Genomic DNA, 19,343 nt, shown 5'->3' with positions numbered 1-19,343 from the left:
ATGGATATCAGATAGATATCAGATAGATCGATAGACAGACCGATAGACAGATAGACAGACAGACAGACAGACAGACAGACAGATAGATAGATAGATAGATATAGATAGATAATCTTGAATAGAATATCTTGTCCATAAACAGTCAATCTATTCTGCCCAACAGTACCATAGCCAGCTTCACACAGCCTAAATGCACCATGGGAAGTATCCATAACCGCCTGTCAACTGTATGACAAATGGCTCTGGAAATGAATGAGAGGATCAGCATGCCGATACTGCAGGCAGGGAAGAGTAATTAAAAAGCCTCATTACGTCAAATATTTGATTATGTGCAACTCAGCCTCGAGTTTTGTAATGATGCAGGGACCTCAAGGGAGTCTAGCCAAGAAAAACGAAAGAGAGAGAGAGAGGACAAAGAGAGAAAATTGAAATGATATTCTCCTGAACATTCGGAATCAGATAATATCATTATTCATGAACTCGTTAACAGGTTCAAATGTAATATAGAGCCCTGTTTATTCACAAACACACGTATCTGATGAAAATAAAACCTATGGCTTGATAAATGTGCAGTTTCAGTGTGGTTTGGTGAAGTAAGATCTCTTGATTGGGATGTCTCTGCTCTGTTCCGCTGTCCTCGCCCCAGCCAGCCTGCCATGCTGTACATATAAATCCTGACAAGGGTGTCAATATGTCAATGCAAATGGCCTGCGTAGCACCTCGCCTGCTGTACTGGGCCCTTCTCCAGCAATAACACGGGAGACAAGAGAGACAACCAGTGTGTGTATACTTGTACAAGCTTCTATTAGGTAGGCTATGTTACCTAAAAAGGTAGTGAAGGTCATATAACCCTAAATTAATGTAGATACAGTGAATCAAATCAAATTGGTTATTGATACTACATTATGGTAGAATGGTGAGTAGAGACATCAAGTGTGGGAAATTTCCTTCCAGTTGGCAAGGCAACGCCTTTAGTCCTCCTTAATATATTCCTTGCTCTGTCTCAGGCTTCATCAGAGATGAAGGGGCAGGGTGGACGTGTCACATGACTGCGGTGTCTGTAATACTTCAGGCTGAAAACATGAGCCTTGAGCCACAGGCTTCACAACATCCAGAACAATAAGCTAACTATGAAGAAATAACAAGGAGGTCTACGGTAATGGTGGTTCTGTAGATTAGAGTTGCATGATTAATCGTTAAAAGATTGCGATCTCACAATGTCACTCTAAATGACAATGATTCGCCTGTGTCTGATAAACCTTTGACAAAATCATACTGGAACATTTGCACTGCCGCTGACCCAGAAAGAGTCATGTATAGGTATAAAACAGCTTCACAAACAGTCTTTTCAATCACACATATGTGTAATAATATTCTATTGTTTACTAAAAACTGAAAATGTAAGAGATGGTTAAGTTCATTAAGTTCTTTTTGTACATAATGAGAACATTTCATGACTGTAAAATCAGATTATTTACTATTACTACATTAATATATTCTAAAAATTCTGTTTCACAGCAAAAAGAACAGCACATTTTATGGCTGAATTAAATAATGACTGAATTTTCATTTTTGGATGTATTATTTCTTTGGGTGTATTATAAAAACCTTTGTATTGTCACGGTCACCAACCTAGTCACAACCTCCTTCACTACATTTCCCAGCATCCTCCTTGGCCCACACCTGCACCTCCTTCACAATCACCTGCACATGTCAGCGATCTCCCTCATTAACATTACCATAAAACCACTCACCTTGTGTTCCCTCATTGTCCAGTCTTGTTTATCCCGAGTGTGTGGAACGTTTGGACCCATACCTCCCATGTCTACCTGTGTGATCTCCTGTGTCCCCTCCAGTGTCCCCTCCAGTGTTCACCCCCAGCATATTCCTCTCCAGCGTCTGTGTCCTGTGCTCTCCTATACCTTGTGTTTGCCATTTACCTGTTTGTCTGCCCACTGCTGTTAAATAAACTTTCACCTGCTCTTCTTTCTCCGGGTCCCTGTTACGTAAGAGAAGACTGGACCAAAACAGATTGCAGCACGGTGGGCATCCTCCTCGACCCTCAAGATCCCACTGACCTACTCCTCACCGTCACCTAGGATCACCGCCCGAAGGAGGACTATATTGAGGAGTTCCTCGATTTTGCCTTCGGGTGCCATGAAACGATGGGACCCTTAAAACCATCTTTTGGAGCGGTTTGGACGATCCACTCTTCCAGCAATTACCAGCTGCTGCAACCACGTGTTCTTTAAAAAGGTACATAGACTACATTCTGTGGTTGAGTGGATCCTCCTACACCGTCGAAGAAGAAATTCCAGATCTCCCTTCCGTCCCTGTCTCCCCACTGTGTCCTGAGCCTGAGTCCGTTCCTGAGTCTCCGGCCAAGATGGCTGCCGCCACACCTGAGAGTTCGTCTCTCGGCAAAGATGGCCACCGCCTCATCGCCTGATCCCTCGGCAAAGATGGCTGCCGCCTCGCTGCCCAAGCCCTTAACCAGGATGGTCGCCGCCACGTCAGAGTCTGAGAGTCTGTTCCCGAGCCTGTATCAGTTCCTGAGTGTAAGCCTGTAAGCCTATAGCTCCACCCAAAAAAATTCTTTTGGGGGGGGGACTATAGGTCCCCGGCCAGAATGGCCAAACCTGGACCGGCCCTGGCCGCCTGCACAGCCTGCTCCGCCCAAGCTGCCGGCACCGCCCTGGAGTCTGCATACCCTGCTCACCCTCCGGATCTATGGTGTGAGGACATGCCTACTGGGAGGGTAGGCCATCTTCTTCACTACATTTCCCAGCATCCTCCTTGGCCCATACCTGCACCTCCTTCACAATCACCTGTCAGCGACCTCTCTCTCATTAACTTCACCATAAAACCACTCACCTTGTGTTCCCTCATCGTCCAGTCTCGTTTATCCCGAGTGTGTGGAACATTTGGACCCATACCTCCCATACCTGTGTGATCTCCTGTGTCCTCTCCAGCGATTCCTCCAGTGTTCATTCCCAACATTCCTCTCCAGCGTTTGTCTGCCCACTGCTGTTAAACTCTTTCACCTGCTCTTCTGTCTCCGGGTCCCTGTTACGTAACATGTATCTTGTCTACTCATAATTAAGGTGTGAATAATTCTTTATGGGTAGATGAGGTAACAGGTTAACCACTAAGATACACCACCCCAACAGATCAAATCTCCAATATGAATTTATTCATTATAATTTTATTAATTGTTCTCCGAGACATCAAAATGCAAAGTAATTATATATTAATATATTTTTTATTTAAATATATTTTTATTTATTTGTAATTATGAATGGGCAATGCAGAAGGTTTGCAAGAAGGTTTAAGTATGATATATGTGTGCACACGTGTTTTCACTCTCCAGCGTACAGCAGAAAAAGCTGAGTACAGCACTTACAGATAGATGCCACATCAAACAATTAAACGGTAAAGAATAACTGTCATCCTTCCAATTCAAGTCATAATTAGGCATAAACGTTACAGACTGTTATACACGATAAGCTCTGATTGAAATTAAACGGCTCATTTTCAGAGAAGGAGAGGCTGAGGTGCTTTCCAGTATTCACTATCGACTGTTCATTGATTAGTCGCATGCTGGGAGTTTATAAGGGAAATGCTGATGCACTGATTCTCCTCTATATTAATGTTGATGAAGCAAAATCATTGTAATAAATCAACCAGAGTCAACTTACCACTGACTCCAACCTCACAGGATCCCATGGGGCTGATTTCCATCCCACATACACACACACCACATACACTCTTTTTGCACCTGCATTCAGGTCTACCTACCTCATACACCATATCCTAACCAGCAATTTTCCATGTTAATCCTAGTTTTTTGTCTAAACTACCCACCAACAATGCTGAAACCTTTCACTAGCAACTACACTTTCAAGAGGCCACCAACAAACACATTGGGTGCTAAAAAATATCTACAATAATATAATGATATTTGCAATTTATATGTAATTTATAGTTTTGAAAAAGAAAAAAACTTCTTAATGACCGTCAGTAGAGATTTTATTTGCATCCAGATGGTGTAGTTACCACATCAACCAGCAGGGGATAAGATTATGGTTAGGACAGGACACTTCAGTGCATTGCTACATCATGGCCAACTAGTCAAACCAACAGAGCCACCACATCCCACATCCCACAAGTTTGGCCTGGATGCTGAGAGAAAGAAAATTGCATGTTTACATGTTGAAGATCCACACATACAGTCCAGCACTTAGAATAGAGAATGACTCAAGTTATAAGATTTTCAGAAACACAGATCTAAATGTTTAAATGCTACAAATTGTCAAAATGGTTTGTTAGCAGATTTATGTCCGAAATTGTGAAACAAACTTTAGATATAAGCCACACATTTTTTTTAATTTGTTTAAAATAAATATTTTGTTATCTTTTATCCACCCTCATGTAAAATAAGCTATTTTGAAAAAAATACAACATTCTTTAATCCACAAAAGAATGCAAAATCTACAATGACATAAGAGTGAGTAAACTGAATTTTCCTTTTTGGAAACTATCCCTTTAAGAGAGCTCTATAGAGTCTCTGGTGATAAAGGTGGGGGAAACGTGCACATTGTACTTGCTCTGTCTGGAAATTACTAAAGTAAGTTGATGATATGTTTTCAAAAGGTAGAAAAAGAAAAAATACATTTGATGGATCTGACCAGAGTGATTGATGACTTCTGTGGGCTATATTGCTAATATCATACAGTGTGATAGAAAGCTAATTACATCCTGTGGGTGTAAAATAGCACTTCAACTTTTTTAGTAGTCTTTTGATAGACACAGAATATCACTATTATTGGGATTCAGACATTTTGTAAATACATACCAGCCTGTATGAGCGAAAAGGAGAACAGTCAATGTTAAATATATTACACAATTTAACCTACCTCAAAATCGGATTTCAATTGTAAGAAAATGACATACCATACTAAGCTAAAATACATGTGAGAGATAATAATGGTTATTTCGCCAGTAAACCAGTACATTGCTCAGTAATTCAATAGGATTTTCAGATCTCTCAATATTGTTTATGTGGCTCCATCGAAAGGCAGACACAATTTGTGCCCATCTGTGGTTTACCGCTCACTGGAGAGGCCATACTTAAGTGATTTATCTTACAAAATAACACAGTAGTGTGGTATTACCTCAGACGAAGAAAGAAGGTAATGGTGTTTTATCTAGAAGAAAATACCAGAGTTCTCCACCATACCGAATTACTGTGACAAAAGACTCCAGCAGGCGGCCTCAGTTTTCCACAATATGCGAGTCTCAAAATGAAATAATCTCTGTTAGTGTAAAAAAAAAAAAGACAAGTGCTTTGATAAAAGGCATGTTATCAATCATTTCACTAAGGGTGATGGTACTCCAAGTGCCATTTCTCTAAGATAAACACTTTTAGGTCTGATTTCTGCGTTTAGAGTGCTGGGTGGGGGCGTTGTTGTTGCATTGAGAGGAATTGTCACTTTGCCCATTATTCCCATAGATATGGATGCCCTGCCTCTAACAGAGCCCCGCTGATGGTAATGCGCTGCCTCTGAAACACTGAATTACCGCGATACATCAAATCTGCAGCTGCAAAGAGGAAAAAGTGTCAAAACAGTGCACACAGGCAGGGTCATTTTTTATAGTTAACCTCCTTAACTAGATTACCCCTCACCACTTCTACAGCAGCCCTCGCACACTGTCTTCAGATTCGGCCTCCAAAACAGGGTCAAATACACAAACGACCTTGATGCTGAGGCTCTGCAGCAGCAGATACTACAGTCTAAATATCCCGGAGCACACAGAATGTGCTTTCGGATGCAATACGATGAGTTTTTGTCTCAGGAAATGTGACCACATCAATGAAGGTTCAAAAGCAAAGGGGGTTGGCAGCTTGCAATTAATGTGTATTGACTTTCTTCTCAACCTTCAGTTTACTGTTTGCACTTACGTCCAACACTCCAATCAGCTGTCCTTGATATTGGCCATCAAGAGGCTGATATGGCCAGGTCCAGAGGTCTTTCTTTAGGGCATCAATTAAGGTAAGGCATAGCGATGCTCATATCATTTTAGACTGCCAGGTTTGATTGGAAACTGATGCAAAACCCTGCAGGATGACAACACCTGATGACAGAGCACTCTGTTACTTTGGAATTGAGTCTGAGAGCAGATTGTCAACCAAATAAATGACATCTTTATGTGAGCATCATGCTTTTGGCAAGTTAAATCCTTAATGTTTTGAGCTCGATGCTGGGGCCTGTATTGTATTCTAAACATATATTTTTGGTGCACTCAAGAGCTGTGTTTTTGCTATAACAGAGCATATATTCACTACTACCATTCAGAAGTTTAGGGTCAGTACAATTTAGTTTTTTTTTAAAGGAAATTAATACTTTTTATGTTTCTTGAGCACCAAATCATCCTATTAGAATGATTTTGAGGATCATGTGCCAATAAAGCCTGGAGTAATGACTGCTTAAATTCAGATTTGCCATCACAAGAATAAATTACATTTTAAAATGTTAAAATAGAAAACTGTAATTTTACATTTTAATAATATATCATAATATTATTTTCTATAAGATGGTTACATTAAAACTCCCTTGGACACTTTTTTTACCATGCATTCATCATTTACTCTTGCTCCTTTTCAAATTACTTCTGTATCAATTTTATTGTTTTATGCTTGTCCCAGACTTTCAATTTTAAACTATGAAAATCCATAACAATAATCTTAATTATTATATACTGTACATAAAACGTTGATAATCTAAACAAAGAGTTAAAAAAAACGTTTTAATATTTACTGTGTATATTATTTCATATACATTTTAATTTATATTTATATTCATTTTAACTTTAATACAAATTATTATTTCCACCACAATACATTTAACAAAACATTAGAAGACAACCAAGTATACAACAGTGTCAGTTAAGAGTTATGTGTCAACCAAAAAATGAGACTTTACATGAATATGAGTGTATATAAGTGTACTTAAAATACAGTTAATATTCAGTAATATTATCAATTTAACCGCAATGACGCTATCAGATAAGGGGAAAAAAGAACTGACTTGAGCTGAATTATGACACTATTGTACTGTAGAACATCTATATTGCTTATGGCTGAATTGAATTTGTTTCATAATTGATGGATTTTACAACATGAGAAAGAGATATGTCAACAGGGTAAAAAGTGCCCATAGTTGAAGAAACACCCATAAAAAATGGTCTCCTGTAATTTCCCACACAGGAAGGTAACCAGCAGCAACAGCTTGTGACTCAGCTGGATTTTTGACCTCTTTGCTGATGCACTGCATTCCAAGTTTCTCAGAACCTTTCCCATTCCAGCATGGCATTCCCATGACAAGACATCTGAGCATGTTTTAAAGCAGCTCAAATGAATTCTGGCCAAGCAAAACAGATGACCCACAACTCACAGGTGCTCTGGCTCAAAGGTTAAGTGCTTTATTTGGACGATAAGGGCTAATTCTTGCAATCCTCCTTATAGAATTCAGCTTTATGTGGAGGAGCTTTGATCTTATTACGCTTATTAGGACAGTAGTGCTGTAAATCTATCTGTTAAATGCCGCTTACAAGCTGTGCATATGCCATCCGCCTCACCCCAGGCACAAATTACACAGCGTCTGTATGAATCCAACACCTCCTCACCCTATCAAATTCATTTAAAACAGACTGTGCTGTAACAATTTACTAAACTTATTTCTTGCAAATATGCGGATCTTCCCATTGGCGGCACATTAGAGCCTCAGATGGCCAGAGAAACTCAGTGAGTCTTAAAGCGGGGATGGATAGACGCGATCACAGAATGACTTGAGACGGCATCAGTCATCTGATGTTACAGCCTACAGCCCGAGCCCCCGAGCGGGGAGGAGGTGAGGTTACCAGAGGGATAAAGTGAACAAGAAACAGGCTGAAAATATAATACTGAGGAAAGAAAGAGCTTTTCTTTGGGAATCGAGGTGAATGCAGGCAACGTGCTGTTACACATGAGGAAATAGACAATCAGAAAGGCCATGTCACATCTCATTTCTATCAAAGACTCAAGCCTAGGTCTCCAAGACACATCAAATCCAGCCAGACCACACATGGCTAACAAAGTAGTGTGTCCTTAGAGCACCTGTAGGATATTAGCTTACATAAAACGGCTTTACAGCTATTTTAATTTGTCAAATTTTGTATGAAGTTTGCATTATTGATTGTTATTTTCCTGTTTATTACTTGAAGCTGCTTTAAAACAATCTGTATTGCATAAAGTGACATGTAAATAAAGGCGCCTTGACTTGAAAGGTGATTTTGCGAGTATCTGAAGATTTTAAGATTCAGAAGGGTGCTCATTGTGCTCATGCCACTACAGCTGACTACTACCCAACAACCTATGTGGCATTACTTCAAAGTGTGGAGTCGGAGGTATGAACTGGAAAGATATTTGGGAAGCCGTATCATCACTGTGCCCTTGAACAAGGCACTTAACCTCAAATTGCTCTTGGGTGGCTGGGCATGTGTTGTATCGTCTAGCTTTTTATTCTGTAACCTGCTTCTATCTTAAGAAGCAAATAAAATAGTGGTGAAGTAGAATGCATGAGAGAGTGGCATTCAGAGAATGAATAACTGGATTACAGACAAGTGAAGCCATCTTTTTAGCAGAGAGATTGTGAAAAAATAGCACAGGAACATGAGAGGAAACAGATCTCACCACAGCAGGATCCCATGGAGTGAGATTCTTCACTCACAGTGAAAGAGGAACATAAAGCATCAAGCATGATGATTAGCTCTTAACCAGAGCAAAAGAGCATGGAAGATACACACATTCTTAAATAGTCATGTTTTAATATGGAGAGGCTTTGTTTTTACTGAAGAAAATCCAATAACCCTGCTGAACAACCAGCATATGTTGTGTTTTGCATGCTGGTCCCTAGCAGACTTTTAACTAGCTTATTCAACAATACTTCCTTTGGCAATTAGCTTCTCTCTAAAAAAAAACAAAAAAAAAACAGACTACTAAGTTTTGCTATTGAATAGCATGTAAATGCTGGTTCACCAGTTAGCTAGACCAATATTTAGCTACTGTAGTTAATATTTCCCAGTTAGCCCCAGTTAGTTATTTTTCTCTAGGTATTACAGACCTCCATGAGCTAAACCGACACCAAACCAGTACCAATCGTCATAAGCTAGCTTGGACAACTATGCAAATTCAAGTTAGTCTAATGTCGTTTTTGCAGCAAGAAAGTGCTTTCATTACACTAGAATTCAATTCATTGCTTTGAAAAACTCTGCTTGGAGACTCATGGGAGGATCTGAACTGGAAATGAACTAAGGCATGAGAAATTGCTTGAGTAAGATTAAACCAATCTCTAATGCTTCTGTAAACAATTGTTTGATGCACAGTATGTTACAGGAATTATGACTTAAAATATTTTAGTGAGGTGCCTTTGGCAGATTGGAAATCTTTGTTTTACATCATAGGCATGGGCATGTTTTTGGGACAATGATCTGCAGCTCAACTTTTGGGCAAATTAATTTCATTACAGAAAATGAACATACATTCAACTTCTACATATTTGTGATATAAAATATGCTTTGCAAGTTTCTGTACTTCTTTATTCAACACTGTTTGGCAGTTAACATATATTGTATGGTATGGAAATGGAAATGAAATGATTACAAATTTTAGTAAATTATCATTATTATAATATTGAGTAAACAAGATGAGATGGATGGATGGATGGATGGATGGATGGACTTTTAAACAGACTGATTTTACTGTGCATTATTAAGAGAGTCAAGTGTAAATCTAAAGCGCTTCAATCATAATCTACACCAAAACAACACTATTTTGTGCTGCATCAATAACAAAAACAAATGAATCACATCAGCATCTGGAAGCCTGAAGGTGTGAATACGTACAAAACAGTGTGATATCGTCCTGTGTTGCTGCTTATGGAACTGCACCAACCCCACCTCCCCACAGATAAATGAAGGGAGGGAGATGGAGAGAGACAGAGTGGGAGACTCTCAGGGAGGCTCCTGGTAAACAGGCTGCTAAATGTTCTGTGCTGAGCATCAAGGCCCATGGATATTAGGTGAGACACAATGGTCGACCATTCTGAACCAGAAAGGCTAAATCAGGTCAAACGTCTCAAAACGTGGGTTTTGATACCTTTGTTTTTTTAGTTTTGTCAGTTACATTTAGTTTCTGACACCCTTATGACACATTTTTGTGACTATCTAGCTTGTTAATCCCCAGTTTGTGAGAAAAAAAGGAAGCTTTATATTTGTTAAACTAGCACACACTCAATAACAACAACCATTTGCAACTTCTTGACAATTGTATTGTTGGAACAACAGTGTCCTTGCCTGTGTTATGTTGCTTTATTATAATGAAAGAATAAAAACTCTCAATATAGACTCTAAGGGCGTTTTCACACCTGAAAGTCCGCACCAAGGTCTGAACCAAAGTTCATGTTTTGATACATTGTATACATTCGGTTAGTTTTGGTTAAAGTTTTGGTTTAGTTTTTCGCACTAAAGAACTTTTCATGACGTACTTGCGTCCTGTCGTCATCATCTATATGGGCTGCATCTTGACATTGACTGGTTTGTAAACGGACGTGCGTCTGACGTCAGCATGTTGTCAATTCGGCAGGTAACTTTGACAAGAATGAATGAACAGACGCATATCGTTGCCACTATACTTTTATTATTATGGCATTACTCCCTGCAGCACCAACTACACTCGAGGCTAGTTCAAATTCACCAAATGAACGTCCTTGTTGTGCAAACATTTTATCGTCGCTGGCAGGACGCAGGACAAATGTGTGTGTGTGTGCGCGTGTGAATCAGCTGGAAGAAACGCTGTGGGCAGGACTGACAGATCTGCACATAAATATTCTTCTTCAGTTGTTTAGGCTACGCGGGAACCACCGGAACTTCCTGTAAATGGTCTGAAAGTCCGAACCTTACAGAAAATGCTTTCACACTAGAAACGAACCAAACCTTTGTTCAGTTTGATCCGGACCGAGACTACCTCTTTTCGTCGGACCAAATTTCGTCTGTTTGGTCCGGACCGTGGGCCGGGGGAGGTTTCACACCTGTAATTTTGATTCGGACCAAACTGAAAAGTCCGAAAATCTGGACCAAACAAGGTAGGTGTGAAAGGGCCCTAAAGCAGAAGCTAGACAATTTGAGAACTTGGACAACTGTTATATTTTAATACGCAGTGCTATGCAAAAACCTTTTGTGTTTTTCTTAGAATTTTTTTTTCTTGTCATTCTAACAATTTCGGTTCTCTGTCTGTGCGCTTTGCTAAACATTTTATAGAAAAGAATTTTACATGGTACAATCTTAAAAATAAAGTTATTTATTGGCATTGATGGATTCACGAAGAACCATTAACATCCATGGACCCTTTCCATTACACAACAGGTTTTAGTGAAAAGGGTTCTTTAGATTAATACTTTTTCTTTACTCTAAGAAAAAATGGTTCTTTTAACTGTTCACTGAAATGGTTCTTCTATGACTTCGCTACAAAAAAAAAATCTCTTTTGGAATATTGATTTTTAAGAATGTACCACAAGTAATTGAATTAACCAAAGTGACTTACATTACAAAGTTACTAACATTTTTTAATCAGTTCATGTGTTCCAGAGGAATCGAACCCACAACCTTGCTGTTGCTAGCGCTAATGTTACAGATGTTACTGCTATTAAAATTTCACCTACTGTACATAATGTCTTTGCTCATGTGGAATTTCCTCATTTACAATTTCCTCATGTACTACCAAAGGGAAATCCCTAGTCTTTTTTTATGCGTTCAGTGCATAAACTGTGAAATGGCTGCTCAATTGCAGTCAGTAGGAATTGGTAATTATAGGTTATGAGAAACATTCCTGCCCTCGCGCTGAGCCACTGACTGGCTGATAAAAGCCTCTTGATTGAGTAATTGTGCGTTTGAGAGCCACATTGCAGGGCGGAGTCTGTAATCATAGCGTAATCTCTTGTTCGTTCAAGCCCAACACCAGCCAATTCACACAAATTTGAACAAAAGGGGTCAATAACAGCTGCTCAGCAGAAAATTGATATAATGATTATACTCAGAAATAAATGGCACTTGAACTCCGCTAGCTCAGATAATATCACGATTATATCCACGGTGATGCTAGTGCTTTTTGCTCGAGAAATGAAGTCTCTCGGCCTACAGTGTTTTCACCTAAACCACCTGTGTCATTACCGGATCATCAACTCCTAAAATGACCAACTGTCTCTGCTGAGTTGTTAAAAGTGTTATTTGACTCATGGGCCCTAATGGGACTTGAAATCTCCTTAAACTACAGGAATGAGATTAGCTGGGTGAGATCAAGTAATGCTCATGAACTTCAAGCAAACCGCAAGTAAAATTGAGGCAAGTGAAACAGATGTTCCAAAACATGTAAGGCGAATAGAGTGCTAATGTTCCTCGTGGGACTCTGCACACTATTCATCACCTCATCAAAATTAGACACGCTGCCGTACTTGTCTTTGGAAGTGTTAAGGAAAAAATTATCTCTTCCAACAGGTACTAAGGTATCTAAGGGAGCTTCATGTGATAAATGCCAGTAACCATATCTAAAGGGGAGTTCACAAATTAACTTGAATATCTTTATTTAGAATAAAAAGGTGATTATAATAAAATTTGAATTGAGGTTTGATTCTGAAATGCAATTTTGATGGATGGATGGATGGATGGATGGATGGATGGATGGATGGATGGATGGATGGATGGATGGATGGATGGATGGATGCATGGATGGATGGATGGATGGATGGATGGATGGTCAATGACTGTAGCTAGCGAACAGCTTTGCCTTTTGATGCTGATGCAATGCACATGGTATGATGATGGAAAAACAAAGTGTCTGATAGATGGTTGCAGATTCACCCCAAGAGAAGAAAAGATGCAAGAGTATAATTGTGTCGGGCACTGAAGTGTGTGAAAGGATTAGGCTTTGGCCAGTCTTCAACATACACGTATAAAAGCCTGTCCCCCCGGGAAGGAGTGCGCTGGCCTGCTTGTGTACTGAAACCAATGTGCAGACAGAACCATTCGTCTTCGATACGGCTCTCCTCCCCTGCCTGTTTGCTATCTCAGCCTTGGCCTTGTCTTTCATCAACCATGGCGTGTCCTCTCCGATCCTGCTCAGCTGCTCAACACTGTCTCTGTCTTCATTAGTCTGGCAATATTACGAGCGCAAGCTTCCCTCAAGGTGTGTGCTGGTGCTGTTACTTTTCTTTGTATGGTTCTATAAACACTGTCCATGAAAGTTTAGCTGTGCGTTTAGTTGTGGTTAAAAGATGCCAACTGGCTCACCACCAAGACTATGGACAAAAAAATTGAAAGAATTGAATATCAAAGGAACAGTTCTGCCAGAAATGAAATTTCTGTCATCATTTACTCACCCTCATTTTGTTAAAAACCTGTATGGCTTTATTTCTTCTGTGAAGTAAACAATTCAATCTTCAAACAATTCATAGTGACCACAGCATTTAAGCTTCAAAAATGACCCCAAAAGCACCAAAAAGAGCCTTCATTAAAAAATGTCTGGCTCAAAAGAATGAGTCCTTCACTGGTTGAGTTCTTGAGCTCAACTCAGTTCACTATCAGTGAATGAAGGTGCAGTCACAATAGCGATATTTCAGCAAAATACACTGCTCATACAGAAGTCGCTTACAAGTTTTCTGTTGGTGGTCAGTATGGCGAATTCACGTGACCAACTTGAACATTAGCAAAATCTGCATTGGGAACTTTTTCGCCCTTATGCGAAACTCTTGAGAATTTGAAAGGCCAGATTCTTATTGAAATTACTAGATTCGCCCTGCAAGATTTTGTCGAGCATTTATGTCTATTTCGAACTATTAATGTTGCTGTCTTCATGAAGTGCTAAAATGTCAATCACTATACAGTATCATCATGACATGGCCTATAGACAGGAAAAGAAGACCCAAAAGCAGGAATATGTAGCAAATCAAACTTTATTAATGAAACAGTAGATTAGAGGGAATCATTTCTTTAATTTATTTTTATTATTTTATTTTTCATTTTTTATTTTTTTACCAGTTGGCTGGTCAAACAGCTTTCATAGTTTTCAGTTACGTAACTGGTGCGGAGACCTGCAGTGTTTTTTTAATTTTGAATTTAGTTTTATTAATATTTTGATTTTGAATTAGTTTTATTTTTAGTTTCTGTGGTAATTTTTGTTTAACTTTAAGCAATTTCATTATGTGCTTTTGTCATTTTATTTTTTTTAAATATTGCTATTTAGGTTTAATTTAGGCTAGGCCTATATTAAATTATTTATATATAATTTAGCTATATTTCAGTTTAAGTTTTATTTCTTTCCAGGTAATAATTTCAGAGCTTCAACTAAAACTTATTTCAGTCTATTGCAAGGCAACATTTATAATTTTCGTTAATTATTTCAACTAATATTATAGGCCCATTTTATTTAACCTAATTTTAGCTTTCTTTCAATTAACTTAAATGCTTTTAATAGTTTTAGTTACGAATTATTTAGGCTAATGCCGGTCCGGGACACCATTAGGCCGGAGTCGCACATTCAGACAGGCCACCTCACAAAAATAAAGTTTGATTTGCTTTTTGGGTGTTTTTTTCCTGCCTATAACTATAGCCATGCCATGATAATATAGCGATTGACATTTCAGCACTTCGTGAAGCACTTACACGAACTCGGTTAGAGCTTGTGTGAATTTCACGTAGAAAAGGAAGTTCAGGAACAACCTCGATCCATCAGGAAACGCCACATAGGTCGCTGCATTAGGTAGGCTAATAGATAGCGTTGCAGTCAGACTAAATTCAGTTATAGACTTTATTCACGAGTTCACACTTAGGCCAATAATCAGATAGAGTAGGCTAAAGGTTTGCGTACGGAAGCGTTACAAGCTCGGAATCCTATATAGAACTCATTGAGTTGATTAACTCCTCCCTTGCTAATTTGGTTGATTATCTGAACATGCTCCTCCGGAACTTTGTTAATAAAATATAATTTTAATGAAAAATAAATGTAATGAAAGTTATAGCAATGTGTAAAATGAAATTTAGTTATCCAAAACTGGGGGTGCGCAAATTCTTACGCCACCCCGTACAGCCGGGCCTGGATAAACCATACAAAAAATTCTCAGTTCTGCCTTACTAAACTTGACCCTCTAATTACCACATCTTACCTCTAACACCTGTATACCACATACCTCTGATTTGCACCAAAAAGAAGACTGTTTGGAGAAAACAATGGCATTTAAGTGGATTTTTCTTCAGCCTGCGTAACCTCTTGCTCAATGAGCAGATGTTTTGATTTTTCTGCAGTTCCAGTTATTTGGATGGAATGGAACAATGAGTTTCTATGAACAAGTGGTTACTGCTCCAATGTCTACCTAATTCCATCTGGCTGTTTGGTCTCCTTTAAGGCAGTGTAGGCGATTTGTTCCAGAAAAATATTTTGTTATGCTGGCTGAAAGTCTCCTCACATCCTGATAGCACTCCCTAAGTTAAGTGGTCTAAATGTATTTATATAACATCTGTGGAAGGCATAGGACCATAAAATGTTCGTCCAATCACTGCATTCGGTCCGAATGTTAAATGTTAATTTTTATTGTAATGCTATGTGCTTTGAGACACAAGGTAGTTTAACGCCATATCTCGTGACACTTTTGTTTGCTTTTGTTTTTGAACACCCGTTCATGTGTTTTGAAAAAAGGCATGGCTTTCGAGAGCGCTATGAAAGGGAGGGTGGGATCTTATGCTTTAAAGCTAGCTCGCTATTGCTAGCCTCTCCAACAATTGCCTACCCTAACTTTAAAAAACAATTTAGAAGTTATAACCAGAACTTTTTGAAGTGTAAGATTGAGCATTGTTAAAAATATTCAAGGAAATATTTGTATAAAAGCTAAATTAAATAAAATAAACAATTTCTAATGCTTATAATATATATATATTATTTATTAATTTTTTTGAATGGGTTCATGATTTCTTTGTATGACAGTTTGGCCAAATATTATGTCTGTACAATTTGTCACGTTTCATAGTACAGTATTATCATAAAAAACATCCTTGCCACTACGAAAGCCTGAGCACTTGCCAAGTTGCCACTACAAAAGCCTGTTTGACTGAAAAATGACAACAAGCTTCCGGTATAAATCAGGGGAAGCTTCAGGAAAAGAAGAGGATAAAATCAAATGCTCTCCTGATCTGTCACTCTGAATGCCCTGACTCAGAGCTATTCAAAATACACTTAATACTGTTGTTAGCATGGCCACTATTCATTCTGCAACATAATCACGTACAAACAAACCTGGGTCTGAAATACCAAGAGCTGTGAAGCTAAGGTTGCATTTATTCTCTCTGTTGAGGAGTATTGCCCTCTGAGGAAATGGAGTTACTGAGGCTGCTGTTCTATATGCAAGATGCCCACGGCTATTGCCCCTGATGACCCTGAGTGTTTGAAGCTGAAGGACAGCATGGAGACTGGGTTTAATCCTGTGGGCACCATGCCCACTGAAGCGTGCACTCACATACATGCACACACTCACACAAACTGGCACAGGTGTGGACATACCTGTGCACAAGCACACAAACACACAGAGTATTCCTGTAAGCATGACTTCATATGGGGCATTCATACAGGTTATGATTTAACGAGTACATGGAGTGCTAAAAACAAGCTATTACACACACAATCATACAAATTAACCCTCTGGGGTCTGAGGTGTTTTCTGGGCCCTGGAGGTGTTTTGACATGCTCTGACATTTGTGCTTATTTCTGTTACTTGTGACATTTTCATGGCTAAAGTCTGATTACACTGTATTCAGCACAAACTCTGCCACAATAATATGTCAGCAGCATGTATATAAAAGTTTGTAGTTTTGAGACAATGACGTTTATGCGTGGTTTGTTCAAAAATTGTCACTGAAATAAGGTCATGAAACCCATACTGATTATTTCTTCACAAGACTTTTGAAAATTGTATCACATAGCCTAGAATATTTGCTTCAAAACTATGTGAAAATCATCCTGCGTACTCATTCAGATAAAACAATATACTGATTTAAAATTTGAAAGACATGTTTTGTGTAAGAAAGCTTTATGGAGGTGTGAATCATCATGAATATTGATGTGTTTCGCACCTGAGAAAGACAAAGACCCTCCCATAATGGCCCTATCAGGTGCTATCAGGCCCTATCATTATGCCATTATTACCTTGCACAAAGAATGAGTAGAGATTTAAAAAAAAGAATGGCTTTTTGATTATTTGGATTTATTAACAACATAACATAATCCAAAGATACACAACAAAGGACAAAAAAGCACATTATTGAACACACAGATCTAAAGACAGAGACTTGAACAATCACACACATTTGTGCCATTCCTGAAAACATAGTACATACTTGTAATTTCCAAGGTATTTGATTTTTCATTTTACCATGTTCATGTACAGAGACTCATGTGATATTTTGGGGATATTTAATTTTATTCTATCAATCAATAAATTCCACTAGAAACAAACCTTGTTGTATTATTTTATTTTAATTTAATACTGTGAAGCTGCTTTGATACAATCTGTATTGTGAAAAGCGCTATACAAATATACTTGATTTGATTTGATTTTGACTTGATGTGAATGTTGAAGTCAGCAGGACTCATCCAGTGGCATCTGGTCCCTGTAAAAAAAATAAACACCTGTGAACATGCTGATATTAAGAGAAACTATAGGGCTGCACGATTTTGGGAATACATTTTAGATTTTTCTGGTTAAAATTGTGATTTAAAATGTACAAAATACATTTATATATATATATATATATATATATATCTATAGGCATATATGTGTAGGGCTGCATAAAGTAATAACCATAGCCTAGATAGCAGGCAGCCTATAAATCGTTAAAAAGGAACACTTCAGTAACACTACACTAGAGAAAAATATATTGATTATCAGATGTTACTTCAAATGTTTCCATTCGTTATGACGTTATGAAATGAGATTGGAGTAAAAACATGACGCCTAATGTTTGGCGCGTTTTGCTTTTCAAACGCACAGCACGAGTGACTCAAACTCACAGCGGGTGCAGAGAACATTCACTGAAGCGAGCCGCTCCAAACTATGAAACATTATTGTTACCACATTATAAATATCTACGCTTGAGCAGATATCCACAAACACAGTATTTAACAGTAAACACGGGTCTAAACATTATAATATTCACCATATTAGAATAAACACTCATACTAGCCTACTTTTATATCATGCTGTGTTTTATTATCGAACATAAAAACATCCTTGTGTTGTACATGTATACATTTAGCATTAGGCTTCATGTTTTTACTCCAATCTCATTTCATAACGTACATTTTAGTCTGGCACCAGTTTAACTAGTAGCTACAATGTAAAGTTTATGCAACAATAACATGCTTACTATTATGAGTGTCTTACCTTAAAAATCTTTCTCATAATCAAATCGTGTTCTTCTAATTCTTCTGAGGTAAATCCAAGGTAAACAGCACAGCAGATGAAAAGCAGAGGAGAACTGAAGTCTCTGATTCTTTGTTTTTGAGGTAATGAGGGCGTTTACAGGTCTGTGTTCCTCCACGTGGACCATTTGCATGCCAATTGCTCGTGCAAGTGTGGGTGTGGTCACATTAGAGCTAATGAGTTCGGACTGGAGAAACTGTACATGTCGTACCTTTCATATGAATTACTTGAACAGAGAATATTTGTTTTTGATATGATTTAGATCATTTAAAAATGGAGACTTCAAGCTTTGTAAAGACATATGTTTCATGTCACAGTGACAAGCATTAGCTGAGTTACAGATCATTTTCTGTCGCGTTTCAGAATGAACTTCACATTGAGAGAGACGGCAGAACGCGCATTATGTTTATTTTCTTTATTTTACGAAAAACACAACATTTTGTTTTTATTATTAGTGTACACAAATAAAAGAAGACATTTAACATTTTTGAATGATGTATAACACTTGCCTGTATGACAAAAATCAACGGAGTTATTTGAGTCTCTTTTGCACTGATAAGAAAAAAAGCGAGACAATCGCACCGGTGCGACGGCCGACCCCAGGGGGTTAAAGTGTGTTTATATGTAATCAAAGTCTATAGTATTCTCTTACAGTATACAGTAGGTCACGTTTTAAGTACTTTTTAATTTGTGTCAATTACATTAACTGAATTTTTTTGGGGGGGATTTTAAGTATACAATCAATAAATATAAGTGCACTTTTTTCCACAAGGGCTATAGGCTAAT

General features: G+C 38.3%; 1 protein-coding gene across 4 annotated transcripts in view; it reads right to left on the bottom strand.

The window, feature by feature from the left end:
- LOC311094363 (A disintegrin and metalloproteinase with thrombospondin motifs 2) overlaps positions 1-19,343 on the bottom strand; it is a 157,095-nt gene that overhangs the window by 134,298 nt on the left and 3,454 nt on the right. The window lies entirely within an intron of this gene.

Source organism: Abramis brama, assembly GCF_963993115.1.
Source record: "Abramis brama genome assembly, chromosome: 13".
NCBI lineage: Eukaryota > Metazoa > Chordata > Actinopteri > Cypriniformes > Leuciscidae > Abramis > Abramis brama.
The sequence above is the reverse complement of the archived record's forward strand: the minus strand, read 5'-3'. Positions and strand labels throughout refer to the sequence as shown.